The sequence below is a fragment of the Notothenia rossii genome (assembly GCF_949606895.1).
Source record: "Notothenia rossii genome assembly, chromosome: 8".
In the NCBI taxonomy this organism is placed as follows: Eukaryota; Metazoa; Chordata; class Actinopteri; order Perciformes; family Nototheniidae; genus Notothenia; species Notothenia rossii.
Window position 1 is genome coordinate 72,433,126 of NC_136906.1, and position 17,414 is coordinate 72,450,539.

The following is a 17,414-nucleotide window of genomic DNA, read 5'->3' on the forward strand; positions in this document are numbered from 1 at the left end:
GAAATTAATAATTGACAAGTCGAGATGGCCGTTTTGTGCCGCGCCCCCCCGACTGCCGTCCTCCTCTCAACCCTCTGCCTCCCGATTGCTTTATTCTGGATGCTGACTATCTCTTGACTCCACATCCTCTTCCTCATCTTTGCTGATTCTTAACATAAAAGCCCAAGCCCACTGTGACCCACCCCGATCAGACATGGGCAAGTTTGCTCTAAAGTTCCTATTTAATTGCTTTGCTCTGGTTCAGGATGGTTTGACACTGTTAAAATACTGTAACCATCACTTAATGATGGGAAATTACTCGGCAAAATTGGGATTCAAGGGCTTGACATTTAGTTGTGGATAAGGCAGAGTTTACGAGTCTAGAAAAATATGTTTGCACTTCCTAAAATAGGCTTAACACGCCTCTCTTTCTTCCATCTTTCTTCAAAGAGCCTCGTCTCTGCCCTGTCCCTCCACCGCAGGAGCCAGCATGCGACACAAAACAAGTCATATTGACAGAAGTCCTCGTCCCCGTCAGGTTGTGTTTTCTGCTTGGGGTCTGCACTCCTTCGTGTGTCTCCTCTGTCTCTTCCACTCTGGCTCTACGTCTGGCCCTCTGTGTCTGCTCAGCCCTTCAGGTTCTGCTTGGTTGCTCCTTCCACTTGATGGGACCGGTTTGCAATTCCTTTGTAGTTAATGTATAGATTTTGTTACAGTCCCATGCGTTTACCCTTGTGTGGAATAATATTTTCTTATGTCTGAGATGTACATTTGCAGCTATAGCGTGATTTCATTTGACAAGAGTTATTCTAGTGTTGTAGGAAAACAATCCTGCCATCAATTTAAGGGGTTTCTGCTTTGCCGGTGACAGTAATAACATCCACTACATTCGGCCTTGACTTGCTTGACTTGGACACACCATTGGTTGTTAGTGTAACAAAACTGACAATTACAGGGCTACACTGCAAAAATTCCCTCTGAGGCTTTTTCATAACCAGAGGCTTTAGTCACTCTGGCTTGGCCCTAAATGGTTCGACTCTGCATTCCTCCAGAGGACCATAAAAAAGACATAACTGTCTCACCTCAATGGGATGGAGTCTCCTAAATGCGATTAAAGAAAAATACTAGCACACTGTCTTCCCTGACCCCTATTAACGGTCCCTGAAAAACCGCCACGGGATCTCTCCTCTACACACACCCTGCCTCTAAGCAGGACCTGTTGCTCAAATCACATTAACTAACAGCAGATGTACAAACTCAATACACTGCATGCCAGGCTGTAGTAACGCTGAGCTGATGCAATCACACCCACAAACACTATCCCTCCTTTTATTACGTCTCTCACAGAGGAAAATAAAAAAACACTAGTTGCCGCAAAAGTGTCCCGAGTTCTTCCTTCTATCCAGTGTTGGCACATGTTAGAAATTAAAATCAATGTTGATATGGCGTAATTTGAATTAAATATACTATTTAATTTAAATCAATTTTATTCTGAAAAAACGGAAATTCACACTAACTATTAACTTAATACTTTTATTCTGAAAATTCTTCACTTCCGGTTAACATTAGCATGTGGCGAAATGCTACGTTTTCAAACCGTGAATTGAAGGTGAAATGACATGTGATGTTGCACCCTAAACACACTAGGATTAGCACTCATTTATTGACGCTGAATAACGTTAATTAGGGAATGTTTAAATAACCACAGACACCAGAATTATGTAATTTAGCAACAGGAAAAGGCAGGAATTGCATCGGACCCGCCCCCCGACGAAGCCAGCCAATAGGAGAAGACCTCCGATGACAACAGGAAGAGCAAGCCAAGAATTGATCTCTTCTACCTCCTGACCTGGACTGACCGGACGCATGGGGGGAGAGCTGCCACTCACACATTTCATTTGTACACCACTGCATCTTTTGTGTAATTAAATTTTGTTTTTTCTTTTATAAGCTTCCCTTGACTCTTTTCAGTCTCTCCTTCCTTCAGGGTTCTAGAATACACTTACACACACCTGAGACCTTATTAAGACTTGGGAAAGCCAGAGCAAGAGTTTACACAAATGTACTTTGTAAAAGCTGAAAGTGAAGGAAGACACTAAACTCTTCGACTATTGGCAGGACATAGTGATCCAACTGTGAGCAGCTGTATCCTCGTTTCAATAACCCATCGACAACATGCTGGCTCCTTCAGGCTGCGATGATTAGCTAGGAAACCCTGATCCCGGACACTTAGCCATGTTGCACATCATCGATGATATCAATGTGTGTTATTTTTGATGTGCATCTTCAGTTGCTTTACACATCGGTCCTGACACAAGACTATACCGCCCATGGCAGTCCATCAATCTTACCCCCCAGGAGGGCATCAGTTTGTTCCTTATTTAGTTCCCCTGTGCAACGATTGGGCTTTTGCCCCCTCACTTGCTTGCAGCTCCTATTCTCCAAATGTGTGTAACCAGTCACTGCGCACGGCTGTCATGTGTCTGGTGGAAGTGGTGTGACTGACATTCATTGTTCAAGATTGAATATGCATTTCTCCCTCCAGGACTGACACATGCCAAATGAAGGACATTCCCCTGATTGATGCCAACTATTTATAATAGATCTCTCTCTGTCTTCCTTTGCTCTTGTACAGAGTCCATTTGTCTTATTCTGCCATGCTGACCTTTGACAGGACCAGAGCTCAAAGGCGAGATGACAAATAGGCCTGTCGCGATAATCGATAAATTGACTTATCTTACGATAAATAAAAATGGAGTGGATAACTTTTATGAGCTCGATAAATTGCCGTTTACATAAGGATGTGACCAGCATTTTAGCCAGGTTGTGAGGGGCGGGGCTGACACACAGCCAGGTTAGGAGTCAGACACTCCGCATGCACGTGCAGCAGTGTAGCATCCAAATTAATAATATAGCGACAAGCGGGAGACAACGTGTGACTTACTCGAGGGGAATTTAAAGTGAAATGGAATTGGTTACAAAATCTAACTCCACATCTCCGGTGTGGCAGTATTTTGGATTCAAGCCAAATGAACGAGGCCAACCTACGGATTTGAATGAGCCGGTGTGTCGCATTTGTTTAAAAAAGGTAGCGACAAAAGCAGGCAATACCACACTTTTTAAACTACATCTAAAACATAAGGTGGATTCTTCGTAGATTCATCTTCTTATTAAAGACACATTCCTAACATTTGGTCTACCTACGCTGTAAAATGTATTATCTCTTCGATTTACACACGGCATCTATTGCACGTCTGTCCGTCCTGGGAGAGGGATCCCTCCTCTGTTGCTCTCCCTGAGGTTTCTCCCATGTTTTCCCTTTAAACTGTGGGTTTTCTCTGGAAGTTGTTCCTTGTATGTGAGGGTCTAAGGACAGAGGGTGTCGTTTTTCTCATACTGATATTCTGAACAATCTGTGCTGTTGTATTAGCTGTAAAGTTTCTCTACTGTAGGCTATTTTTATTATATGTACAGCACTTTGGCTCGGCCAAAAATCGTTTATAAATGTGCTATATAGATAAAACTTGATTTGATTTGATAATCACCCCATTCCGTTTTCCCAGCTGGGAGCAAACACGGCAGCTGGAGATGGAAAGCCAGCTTCCCGACAGTTTGCAATCAAAGATGCACTTGCCCAACAATGCAAACATGTTGTTGTTCCTTGCTCAAAATCTTTGAAATACAGATTTAGATATGGCCTGTTGAGGCGTCTGGGTCTTTGTATGGACAGTGGACTGTACACTTGACTGTTATTTTAAGGAGGGTTTTTTTTGCTTGTGATAAAATGTGTGCTCATATTTATAGATAGATAGATAGATAGATAGATAGATAGATAGATAGATAGATAGATAGATAGATAGATAGATAGATAGATATATCGATCTCTGTTTTCCAGCCTGAGTATTTTAATTTATTGTTTTGGTTGTGTGTGATTTAATAAATTTATTATAATTTAATTAATTTGTTTTATTTATTATATATAATTTATATATTTGAATATTATTTCACATTTAATTTGCAATGTTAAATGTTCAATAAAAAGTTCTGTTTGAAAGGATGTACTAATTATGAATATATATTATCATGATGTCAGTGGTCTGAAATGGTCTTACAATAGTGCCGACAATATTATCGTTTATGGCAATAATTTCCAGGAAAAATGTTTGGTCCAGCAAAATGAATTATCGTGAAAGGCCTAATGACAAACATAATCAATAATGCACTGCCTATTGTGTTTCAGCACTGCAGTCGGCCCGGCTCCGTTCCATTCCACAGGGCAGGAGCGGCCTGTGCTAAGTCAACAGTCATGATGAAAGATGGGTCTCCTCCAATGCGACGACAGTGGAAACAGCAAGGAAGGGGGAGATGGGAAGATGGCCCGAGCAGATGAGAGGGAACGTGGGCGGACTTGGCAGGAGAACGAGGCACAGAGGGAGTGCCTGGTTGCCACTGCTGCAGATGTTGTTTGTGAGTCTTCACACAATGTTGCACTCGATCCGCAATCCACCAAAAGAGGATAAGGCTATGGCCCTGGGCAGAGGCAGTGGATAGTAAAATAGTGATGATAATAATAAAGATAAAAACACCATCTTTCCTAGTACACTCAGCATGGTAAATACTTCATTTGATATCTTACATTTGATGTATTTAAATAAGTCTTACGTGTGGCCCTTTTTGCACTCTTTTCCCAGCTCTCCTGCTCTCCTGCCGCATCTTATCAATACAAGCCAATCCGAGCAACGAAATACTTCCTAAGGGCTAATCCACCCCTCAGGCAACATCAATGGTCTCATCTTCAACTCTGCAAACCAAAACACTGGCAGACAAAATTGCTGTAGTCTGCATTTGTGTCTTCGGGATTCTATCTCTCATGCGGATCATTGTTTATCGGCCTGGAAGAGCATTAAAATGTACTATCCATACAGCAGCCATATCCACAGATTTATAACTACTTCATATACAATTGAGTTATTTCCAATGCTTCGTTTTGTGACCATTCAATGGGCTCGGTGACAGATAGGCCATTCTGTGTTATTGCTGCTATATTGCCTTGTAATGCAAATGGCTTGTGCTTGACTTCCAATGAATTATTGATCTGCTCATGTAAACACAATAAAATGACATCTCAAAGCACACAGGATATGCGTACAGAGCACTAACCTTATGTAAACACAGACCATATGGAAACTACTAGACATGCAAGATCATAGAAAAAAGCGTAACCATAAAATACATTCCCAAATTAAAAACTCAACCACAAAATAAACCGTGAATTTATTTTGATGGTTAAGTTGTTTGTGATTTAGTACATTGTGGTGATTAAGTACATTTAAACTAAATCACCACAATGTACTAAATCACAAACAATGTTTTTTTCAAGTCTTTTTTGATAGTGTTGGGAGATTCCTCAGCCAAACGATTGCCACCTATAGTTATCCAATTCAAAGAGCTGCTTGTTTTAGAAATTCTTCTCACATCCCTGAGAATACATGATCCTGGAGAAACCTACGAGGCACTTTTTGTACAAAGTACGCATTGATCTTAGTGCTGCTCGGCTAACATTGATCTAATGCCAGGTCTGTGAACAGGCGGGCTGCTAGCTGGGTCCTCGTGTGTGAGCCGTAGGGCTGCTCAATTAATCGTATTTTAAATCGTGATTATGGCTTGCAAAAACACAACGTAATAAAACGATTATTTTTTAATTATTATTATTACTTTTTTTTCAAATAATTGTTTGGCTTTTTCAGTTGAATTATACTATAAGTTCACGGTAATCAACTGTTAAAAACATACTGTTCACATTTTTTTTATCTCCAATAAATGGATGTTTTCAAAGTCAATGAATAATCGCAACTACAATTATTGACCCAAATAATCGAGATTAGGATTTTGCCATAATCGAGCAGCCCAGTGAGTCGGTAATGATCTAGTTTGGATTTTGCTTGCCCTGGGGTGGAAATCTTTCCCCCCCTACGCTCCCTTCCTGCCTCCTCAGTCTGTCAGATCTGATCCTCCCTGTGTGTCTGCTTCTGTTCCCCTTCCTGTCGGTGAGCTGAGGGTCAGCAGAGGGGAACTGGCTCCCATCGTCTTGGCCTGGTAGCCTGGCTCCCCACAGCCTAGTCATTACTGCTGGCTAACAAGCAGAGAGCAAGGGACGTCTGCGGCTGCTCTTCCCTTTAACTAACAAAGGAAAACACCGCACGAGTAACTGTGGTAGCAGCAGCAGAAACACAGAGGCACAGGCTCCTGCTGGACCCATAATGGTGCTTTCTCATTATATGCTGTCTCCTGGGGGGGGGGGGGAGATGTCCACACTGGGCTACAGGTTCTTTCAACTAGACATTGTGAGACTACAGGGGTAGAGAGGAAGGAACACTATGTGCACGACGTGACACATGCCACTGCTTTGAATTATTTGAATGTAATGATGCCTGTGTGTGTGTGTGTACGTGTGCATATGTTCCGTGTTCAGCTGGATGTTTACAAGCTTCCTTAATGTCATGTTATATTTTTGTCGGTGCCGGGGACGTCAGAGGGATTCCTCAGAGGGAGGAGGGGGACATGAAATGAGGTTTGACTTGATTTGATTCCGGTGGCTCCATTGGAGCTGGGGGCGACATGGGAGGGAGGCAAGACTTACCCAGCCTATGTGTTCTCAAGCGTGCATGGCTCAAACCAAAGCACAGGCGTACATGATCACAAAAAAATATACATCAGGCCAAATGCAGAAACACACATTCTGCTTACTTCAAGACCCACAAGTGTGTGGTGCATGCAGCGTTTCCCAACAGTTGGCAGTCAATTTCAATAAAGGCGGCGGGAGGGAGGCGATGATATTGTATGTTTATTAATGACTTGTAAAATACTCCTAAATCCTTTGTCTACTACTTGTTTGACAGCTTTTTAAATACATGTTATGTTGTGTATCCATATTGAAGTGGGCTGTATTTTTGGCAGCATATCTGTTGACATTTAATCTAGTCGGCTCAATATCACATCTTTGCTCAGTCACAAAACGCTCACTCTATTATAAGCTAATGACAATAGAGTTACCCAACTTTATCATGCAAATGTACCGCCATATTATACAGTAGGTCCAACGGATCATCACCAGTTTTTTTTAATATCAATTATCTCAATACCATCTATGAATCTAATGTTGTAACTGTACTGAATGAACGGCAAATAATAGTCTGTCTACATTCAGGAGAAAACATCACAACATCTGTAAGTCCTAAAGCAACCCAAAGCAAGAGCCCTGCGATTTATACTATTTTTGTATATAATATATTTTCATTTGACACTGTGTCAGAGTGTTGTCGCCTCAACTCAGTAGTTATTTTGGAGGCTGTATTTCGTGCTGGGGCTGTACTGGATTACAATATGTTGTCAGGGTTTTCATTACTTTCTGATACAACGGACCTCGGTATTGTTTTGCTAAATTATGTTTGTTTTTTTCATTTGACAACATAAATGAAGCGCCATTTATTCTAACCAACTGCACCCTCAAAACTGACTGCATTGGGGTTCGATTCCAACCAAGGGCCTTTGCAGCATTTCATCCCCACTCTCTCTCCAAGCCATCACTATTAGATAAAGCAGAAAATATTAAAAGAAGATTAACAGAAAATGATTGTTGGTTTATTGTTATGGTGTCCACCCCCTGCTTCTAAGCTTTGGTTCTGCACACATGTTCATGTCAAAGAGAAAGTAAAGGTTTAAAAAGAAACATCCGATTCCCCACAAGGGATGTATTTTGATTTAGCTATTTTTGCTAGAATAAAATGTCGGGGGTTGTGTTAAAAAAGAAGTGATGATTGACAACTTAAAAACATACAAATGTAGCACTCCACTGGTGCTACACAGCAGCAAGCTAAAACTATTTCAGAACTCTCAAAAATGACAGAAACATTTCAAAACTTCTACACATAATAAAATAAAAATTCAATTTATCAGATGATAAAGATATCCACAGACAGCTGATGCTTACTCTCAAAATCAGCACATGTCGGGTTACTGTGAAAACACTGTGCTTTATCACTAGCCACTGGTTTAAATGAGGCTGCAGTACAATGCTTTTTAGTCTTTCTTGATATTATTAATTTCTTATCTATTGTTTTGTATGATATGCTTTTTTTTTTTTTGAACTGTTTTTATTTCATTTTTGTATATTTTGTCTGTCTCATTGACTACAATATTGACCTTCTCTATGTTAATAAAATCAATAAGAAATTATCATAGACAAGGACATGTGCTTGCAAGCATTTAACTTCACATTGTGTTCATTTTAACTACCCGATATTCAGCCACATAGACTTCCATGTGCAACGTTGCCAAACAAAGCTTGAAAATGTAATTGAAGGTACCAAGGATAAATACCTGTTTACTGCATAACAGCAGCCAAATTAAATATATAAAACCCAAATGTACTTGAGGGGCCATTAATTTACTCCGACCAGCTGCGCAGTTCATATCAGTTCGTGGTAGAAAATAGAATCTGCGAACAGCTGCTCTCCTCGTTCCCTCAGTAACTCATACACCAGTAAAACACAGCAGACACCAGTAACCTCGCCACGATCCAGGAGTGCGCCCCCCCACCCCCCACCCACCCACCCACCCCACCCATATATGTACTCAAGTCACGCAGTTGATCTTTGCCAGGTTGCAAACTGAGACCTGCAAAGAGCCGCCCTAAGACCAGAGCTCTGACCCCTGGTAATGGGTCTCTGGGGTGAGGGAACCTATTCTGCTGTGTACAGTTGTAAACAGTCTGGACCCTCCCCCTGGGACTGACTCCTACATGCTGCAATCTCCATTCACCTTCCCTCCCTCCTTCCCTCCACCGCATTGAAGCAAAGTGACGCTGTTGCCAAGGTTACATGGGGCTAAAAAGGGTGGGGGTCGTTTGGTTGTACAGATGAGGTGGTTTGTTATCTGCCTGCATGGTTGATGTGAAACGAAATATGATTGTGGCTTGGTGGTATGGGAAGTGATGGGCGGATGGAGGTATAGGAATGTAGTTATGGTGGGAGTAAATATGTATGTTTCTGAGAAATTGCAAATATATCAGCATATATGCGTTTGTGTATGTATGTGTGTGTGTGTGTATGTGTGTGTGTGTGTGTGTATGTGTGTGTCGAAGCAGAGCAGAGGTTAGGGAGGCTTAGCAGACTGTGGAATGTAAACCAGCCACTGCAGCAGTCCTGCCTGGCCTCAGTCAGACGCCCCCCCCCACCGGGGATCCAGCGTGTTTCCGTGCCCCTCCACCCTTCCTCCTCCCTGACAGGCATCCAGCACATAGGGCCGCCGTCGCTGTTAAAACTGCACGCATAGCACCCACCTTGCATTCCAGTTGCCACGGTGATCCGCTCTCCTTGTCTCTATTTTCCAGCATGTGCGGAGAGTTTAACTAAATCGAGCCGTCTCTTACCGCGCATTATCTTTGATACCTGCACCTTGCAAAGCCGCAGCTATCTCCATAGATGATTGCCCGAGGGAAGGTTCAGAGCTTTAATCTAATCTGATGACAAATGATTCGATTAGCTTGGCCACTGATTAACCTCCTTCTCTTTGTTCTGCGCCTATAGCTGAGCAAGTCTAATTTCCATCCCCGCGTGGCCCCCCCCCCCCCCCCCCCTCCCCTCCCTATGTGGCTCTCCAAATGTCAGTGTTGCCTGCATGTGTCACTGACTTGATGCATTGTGTTGTGCTGTGTGTATTAACAGTGGCTCCGCTGCTCCCATGGCTCACCAGCCATCTGCAGCACACTGAAGGACACATGATGATGAGAGCTGAGTCACCCATTAGCCCAAATTAGAGCCATCCTTCCACCATTCAAGACAGGGCCGCTGGCGATGCCACGCAGTCAAAGCCATTACGGGAAACACGCGCTAAACTGATTTTGCTCTGCAAATACCATTAGCTGGTGCCCCAAGATTATAAATATCCGAACTCTCAATCTGACGAAGAAAATGGGCTAAAATGGGAAACCGTGTTTAGAAAAGCGTGCATCAATGTCATGGACTTCTTCACTGGTAGCCAGAAGGCAGAGCGAGGCGGTAATGGCTACAACCAGCTGAATATGAAGAAACAAAGAAAAACAACCTTGGTGGGAGAGGGTTTACATGTAAGGCGATCATTTTAAAGACAAAAAAACTAATTCAACTTTGTGTTTAGCAGAGACCCCGCTACATGTAAGCAATCAAAGCATGTTATATGCATCCCAGCTTTACATAACTTTAAAACTCATTGTTATAAACCTAATTTCAAAGTTTGAAGCAGCGACTAAGTGCTTCCAAAATGGCAACGATAATACTGGGCTACATTGTTCAAATAGCATTGGTTTAGTACACAACTGTCCTGCATGTGGGCCAATTTGTCAAAACAACATTGTGTCTTCAGGCCTGGGGAAATTGCCATTTTGTCCATACAACCTATTTGGATCCACTCATGTTTCTGTTTTGCCACAAAAGCACCCCAACCCCACCGCCTCATGCACCATTTCCTTTACTTCAGGGTTTCTGTAGAATGCCAACAACTGTTGCCTAGCAACTAAATATTCACCCTGCAGAAATCTGCTAGATTATTATTTCTGTCCAAGTTTCACATTTCTGAGAGAGAGAGAAAGAAAAAGAGAATTTTTTGTGATTTCAAGTTTACAAATCCCAGAGGTGCACAAGCAGTGGTATGCTCTTCGAATGAAATGCACAACCCTGCGTCACATCTACAGGGGGAACGGAGAGAAGTATTTCAGGGTGGATGTACTAATTAGACAGTGTTCATAACCACCCTGAAACCAACCTAATATATCAGTTTGTTAAAACCATAGCTCATAATCTGTTGAGAATGTGAATACAAATGTTTTATTGACCGTTGATATGAACAAGCCAGAATGTACTAGGGTTGGGAACCGAAACTCGGTTCCAGATGAGAACCGATAAGAAAATGCTGGGTACCCATACAAAATACATAATTTTGGTTCTGCTTAACGGTTCCTAACCACGGTAGACCCTGCATTCCACCGGGTCCGTCTGCGTCTGCCCATCTGTGTGTTCTGGAGAATCACAGAACGGCCGGTTGTCAGCGTGCCGTTGGCGGCCGGTTCGGTTCGCTGACGGCCGGCACCGCCTTTAATTTTTTTAAGCGGCATCATGTAGGTTGCGCTGACAGGCGACAGAGGTCCACAGTTTCCCCGCAGCAAGGCTCCCCCCGTCCTCCTGTAGACAGTTCACAAGCTCCAAACACCAAAGATGGATCGCGGTGAACGCTCTAAAGTGTGGCTCCACTACACCAAAAAAGAAAAAGACAAGGCACAGTGCTATGCCTGTGGCAAGTTAATAGCTTGCCACAGGCATAGCTCAGTTAAAATAAAGCACAGCTATTGTGTAATACATTTGTATTGCATGTATTTTTTTTAATTTGTAAAAATGTCAGTTAAAGCTTAAAAGAATAAAGATATTTTTGTTATCTAAATGTTTGACCTCTTTCTTTTATAAATTTGGAATTGAAACGGGGAATCGATAAGAACCGGAATCGATAAGCAGAATCGGAATTGATACATTTCAGACGATACCCATCCCTAGAATGTACAGAGGCAATTATTTCCAACATTTGTCGTGATATGTCTCTTTACAAGCAATACATCTAAAGTAGACTCACTTGATTTGGTCTGATATTGTACTTTTGGTGAACCAAGTGTCAGTATTTAAATAAATAAAGTCCCATTTAGTGATCTCTGCATTTCTGTTGTGTTTCTGTTGCTGTCATATTTCAACTTCATGTGTTCCCGTCCAAATGCTCCAGGACTAAACTTATTTTCCCCTTGAAGACTGAACGTGTGTCTGTAGCAGTGTGGACTGAACTCTGGACTTCCAGTAATATGTCTATTTATTCAAGACAATAAAGGCCCTCTGTGATAAATAGCATTGAGTTGGAGACTCACAATGCACACAGTCAACATTGTAGTAATTTTTAATTTCCTGTCAGAATGTGTATCTGGCACCGCAGAACGCATCTGCTGCCAAAGACAGCAGTGTGATCGGTTTATTTGTGAAAAAGCTTCTAACAAGTGACATGTAATGAAAGAATCCTGCTAATTGGTAACTGAGCTTTTCGAGGAAAAAACAGTTTTGCTTAAAAGGCTTATCTTTGATATTTGTTCACTCTACTGAACAACGTGTTTCTTCGCTGTTTTTATGTGTTTATCTGTTCTGCTGGGGCATTTACTTTAATGGTGGTTTCAACAGTAGTGTGGCTTGATACTGTAAACGTGAGGCAAAAACTATTGTACATATGGAATAATTAAGAATAATATTTCCATGTTTAGTTTCATACAGTCACCAGTGCAAGTGAAGAAAGTGTATCATTTACATAATGCACATGTTCAAGGTAACACAAGAGACAAAAAACACAAAGATTTGACATTCAGGAAACATAGTTAATACATACACATTTTTCTTGAAGTTAGGAATTGCACATTTTGAGGAAGAACTATTTCTATGTTTGGCAATAGCTGTCGGGCTTTCTAAAATGAAGATGGATATGCTGGTAAAGAGATATGTGTGAATTTGATGTTCTTTTCAGTAAAACTAATTTAGCAACTTATGTAAAAAGGTTAATGATGCATATAGAATTCTGAAGCTCGGCTACATTTACATATTTAGACTTTGTACTCCGGGAAGTATTAGCTTTGTTCATTATTCTCGCGTCCAGGAGAGAAGCTTAGGATAAATGAGACCAGGAGTCTCTGTCTTAAGGTTCAAATGGGTACTTTAATTAAAATGACTTTTCATTTATTGCATTTTAACGGCTGTAATTCCTTACTTTAATAATACTGGAAATACTTCATGGCAGTTATCATTTACGCGAGTCCCGGATGTTGTATGCTACCCACGTCTGAAAACAAAAAATATTAAAATAAACTGTACCTTCATTTAAAATTCAGCAATAATAATAATATCTCGACGTCTATAGATGTAGTGTTACAATCAGTAGGTTTCGGTGTGCAACACTCTGAATCATTTCGCTTCTATATTCACCTCTGTGGGATAAGAAATATTAGCCACATGATAAATGCTAACCGGAGATGAAGGATTTTCACAATAAAAGCTTGGCATTAAGATTGTGCGAGAACTTCTGGTTTTCCAGAATAAAACAGCATTTAAGCTGACGGTATGTTTAAACTAAATTATGCCATAAAACATTTTAATTTCTAAAAGAAGTCAGGGAATACGAGTACCAACACAGAGTGTAGTGGCCATCTTAGGTGTTGTTGTTATGTCAGTTTACTTTATTTATATTTATACTACAATACTATTTTGAACACTTGTTGGCGGGGTTTAGCTGCACCGGGTGTATAAAAGCAGTCACAGGTGACAGGAAATGACGTGGACACAAGAGGAAGAGCTCACCGATTCCATCAGCAAGAACAGAACGGCAGAACGGAACCAGCCCAGCAGATGCTCATACCACAATCATTGACACAGTGTAATAAAACCTTGGTATGTAAACGCAAAATAAATCATCATTCTAAACTGCAGCAAAAGACCGGAAATCAATCTGTTCGTGTCTGCGTCAGGATCACCCTGAAAACCACCAGTGAAAATAATGGCAAATATATAGGACATTGGAACATGGAAATTGCCATTACACAGAGAACTAGAGGTTCTGTTGTTTTTTATAATGAATGATGTTCTTTTGGAACTAAATGAGTCTGCTTATCATATGAAGGTTCTTTGCAAGGCCGCTTACTAGAATCATGGCGTATCAATCTCATGCAAAAATATGAAAATGACTTACTATAGAGCAGGTTTGGAGCTAGAGAGCAAACTAATGGAGTCAAAAGTTCATGTAGCGCCTCTTAGTGAAACATTTTCTCATCAGATCCTAAAGTCATTGTCCCATCGGAGACATTATCTCAACGCTCCTCAGCTCCCAACTAGATGTGAATATCAGCAAAGCACAACCGCTGAGGGCGTGAAAGCTATCCAAAATGGCCACACCAATCTCGGGCTGACACAGTGTCACACCTTGTGCATTTGCACTAATGCAAATATTTATCTGAATTCACACTTGGCTTAAATTTGACAAGAGCAAGTCAGTCTTGAATGGCTTTGGATGCAAAATGGTAATTATTCCTAAACCGTGCTGGAATAATGAACTCGTTAGCATGCTCAGCCTCCTGGAATTCATTACCCCGCTCTCATGATGGAGCAAACCCTGATCTGTCTTCCCAACTGCTCAACTGGGACACACTCTGAATCAAACAGCCATATTGGTTGTGACATGTCCAGCAAGTACTCAGATGTACAGTAGAGTCACACATGTAAAAGCTCATCTAATGACGCTGATCGGTCCTGTCTCCGCTTCCTACTGTCTGATGTGATCGCACATGTAGAAAAGCATGATCCGTGCAAATCGGAGGAAGGCGGTGCAGGAAAATCATAACTGGTGCTTTTTACTCAGCCCTTTGAAAGAATGTGAGTGTGTGGCAGTTTCAAACCAACTGTACATATCATGTTATGTCACTAGACGACATCAAATCCTTTCTTTTTCTTAAATGGAGGGAAGATAGCAATGTCACTAGTAGGGGAACTATTTTCAAACAGTTAAAAGCTCTCCAAAGGAAACTTCCAGCTTATGGATGGATTTTCAAATCAACATAACCAAATCTCATAAAAAAAAAATAAAGACTGAAGACACTGAAGACTTTGAATTTCAGTAATCCATATTGTAAAATCACATAAGGCTATAAAGATTTTAAGACCTGTCTCAAGTTTAAGATCTGTCTCACATTTGAGAATACGGAGTTGATATGAGACGGGAAGAAGTGTCTTTCTTCCTCTTTCTGCTCTTTTTATAAACAGATGTTCTTGTGGTTATGAATCCACCTCCTGTTAAGGCCAACAGACAAACAGAAGAGTTGTGCTTTCACACTAGTTTTTAAACTGAATTTACATAATTCAGACTTAAAAATAGCCAGCCACAGTGGCTCTACAATGGGGGGGGGGGGGGAGGGGGGGGATATTTATACAGCATTTGATGATACCTATTGACAGACAAAAAAACATCTTTAACAAATCCATATGACAAAATATGCAAGAAATGGAGCGATGTGTAATTCCCATGGATGTATAATAAGAACTGGATACAGAGTCGGAGGCGGGGTCTCGTTATTTCCTATGGGAGCTGCTCATTGGTGCATGAGGACAAAATGGCCCAACTTTTGAGAGAGCGAAGCGTCACAGATTACCCATCATGCCTAGCTGTCAGAGCAGAAGAACCCGTATGTGCGCTCACAGAGCATGCGCGCGCCCCTTAAGCCCCGCCCCCCAAGCTCCCACTTTCGGAGACAGAAAATAAATCTAGATTCGGCTTTTTGTGCATTTTACAACTTTAAGGACCGAATGATTCTAATAAGGGCTATAAATAGTTCATACTGGGTAGTTTATTTAGTTTAAAAAAAAATATCCACCGATTTACAGACGTCTCTTTCCCAATGTTAGTCAATGGGGAAAAGTATTTCTGGGCCCAGTGACGCCATGGACTGATACGGAAATTGTAGTACCGCCGTTTGGACACTGTCACTACCCGATCTGTCCCCCTGCCCGATATGTACTGAGCATGTGCGAGATGGTCCGCCATATTGGACAACTCTGGACTGCAACCCAAGTAGGTAACTTGGCACAGTGGCTTTTGGCAAAGCTCAAAAATAAAACTCGAGAGATGAGTTATTGTTATTACAACGTGCCTTCACTATTATTTAACAACTCTTTTTATTGGGTTCTTTTATTTGGGGTTAAGTACATTGTCAGAATAAGTGAGAAATGGATTTAACTTCTGTTAGACAGCTATCATACTGAATAAATATTTACTGTGAATGTATGCAAAAATGTATGGCATATGGCTGTCTAGAGCTGCAGATCGGGTAGTGACAGACACAACTAATATTTTCATCAGAGTCGGGCGCACTTCCTGGGGGCTTGGTAATACCAGGCAACCTGCTCCAATGAAATAGGAGGCAGCATTCGAGCTCACCTACTGGCTCCATCAAATCTAAAGTAAGTCATTAATTATTCAAGAAATAATATTGTTATAACATCAAGGCAAGAGTAAGCTAACATGGGTGCTATGGTGACTCACTTTTGCATCTCAGGGATCAAGTTCTATTAGGAGACATGACGGGCTGAGGCTAGTCAGTTAGCATGCTAATTTCAGTAGATATGTTTGCAATATAATCAATAGATCATGTTTACACTCTAACCTATTCACATTCTGTTGTTAATGTTCATTATTCTAATTATATAAACTTGAGCATCTCGTCCGCTGACAGGAAGAGACTGAACAGATTGGTAAGGAAGGCCAGCTCTGTCCTGGGGAGTCCTCTGGACACTGTGGAGGTGGTGGGAGACAGGAGAATGGCAGCCAAGCTGTCCTCCCTGCTGGACAATGTGTCCCACCCCCTCCAGGACACCCTGTCCTCACTGTGCAGCACCTTCAGCGACAGGATGCTGCACCCCCCACTGTCTCACGGAGAGATACCGCAGGTCCTTCCTTCCTGCAGCGGTCAGACTTTACAACCAGCACTGCCCCTAGTAGACCCTCCTACACACACACCACAACACAGACTATAACACCCCTTGCTGCTGAATACAAACCAACTTTGTGCTTTATGTGCAATATATATATGCCATTAATAACTGTGTCATTTATACCTGGCTGCTAAACCCTTTTTACTGTTACAAGGTATGTATCTTGTATTTTGTAAATTGTGTAACTTGCTGCTGTTAAATACCGTCAAACTATGTGCAATATGTGCTTTATGTGCAATATATACTTTATATACATATGCCTTCTTTAATAACTGTAATATATACCGGGCTGCTAAATCCTAAGAACTGCTACAGGATTTAATTTGTAGATTTGATTTGTTTTTGATCTGTATTTTTGAAAATTCTGTAACTTTTTATCTTTTTTTTTTTACATATTGTTTATTATATTATAACTTAGTACTTTTTTAGTATATTGTTTATTATATTATAACTCATGTAAGATATGCAACACTAAGCTGTCTGTGGCTCTTTCCTGCTGTAACGCTGCAAATGTTCCCTCTGTGGGACTAATAAAGGTATTCTGATTGTGAACCTCAGAGCCATATCTTACACATTTCACTTTTGAACACATCTACTGAACCACACAAAAAGTGTATAGTGTCTTGTTATTACCTGAAGCATTGCCATATACACTGTAGCTAATGTGCACATGACTCTAAAGCCCTGACTCTTGAATCAAGTAAACTGCTCTCAAAGCACCCAACCAATTTGTATTCTGCTTTTTAGTCTTGTTTTTCCTCATTTGTCTTCTCTACCGGCTGGGTCAAGGACAGATCAGGGTGCGACACACTACCAGTCAGCATTCGTCCCTTTTATCTAAGGAAA

The 17,414-nt window shown here is 41.3% G+C and overlaps 1 protein-coding gene and 1 long non-coding RNA gene across 2 annotated transcripts in view; one reads left to right on the forward strand and one right to left on the reverse strand.

The window, feature by feature from the left end:
• Positions 1–17,414, reverse strand: part of fut8b (fucosyltransferase 8b (alpha (1,6) fucosyltransferase)) — a 96,031-nt gene that overhangs the window by 49,381 nt on the left and 29,236 nt on the right. The window lies entirely within an intron of this gene.
• On the forward strand, positions 1,328–8,140 carry LOC307016040. The gene is made up of 3 exons (XR_013801729.1): positions 1,328–1,900; positions 4,220–4,446; positions 4,671–8,140. It is a non-coding gene; the product is annotated as an uncharacterized lncRNA (long non-coding RNA).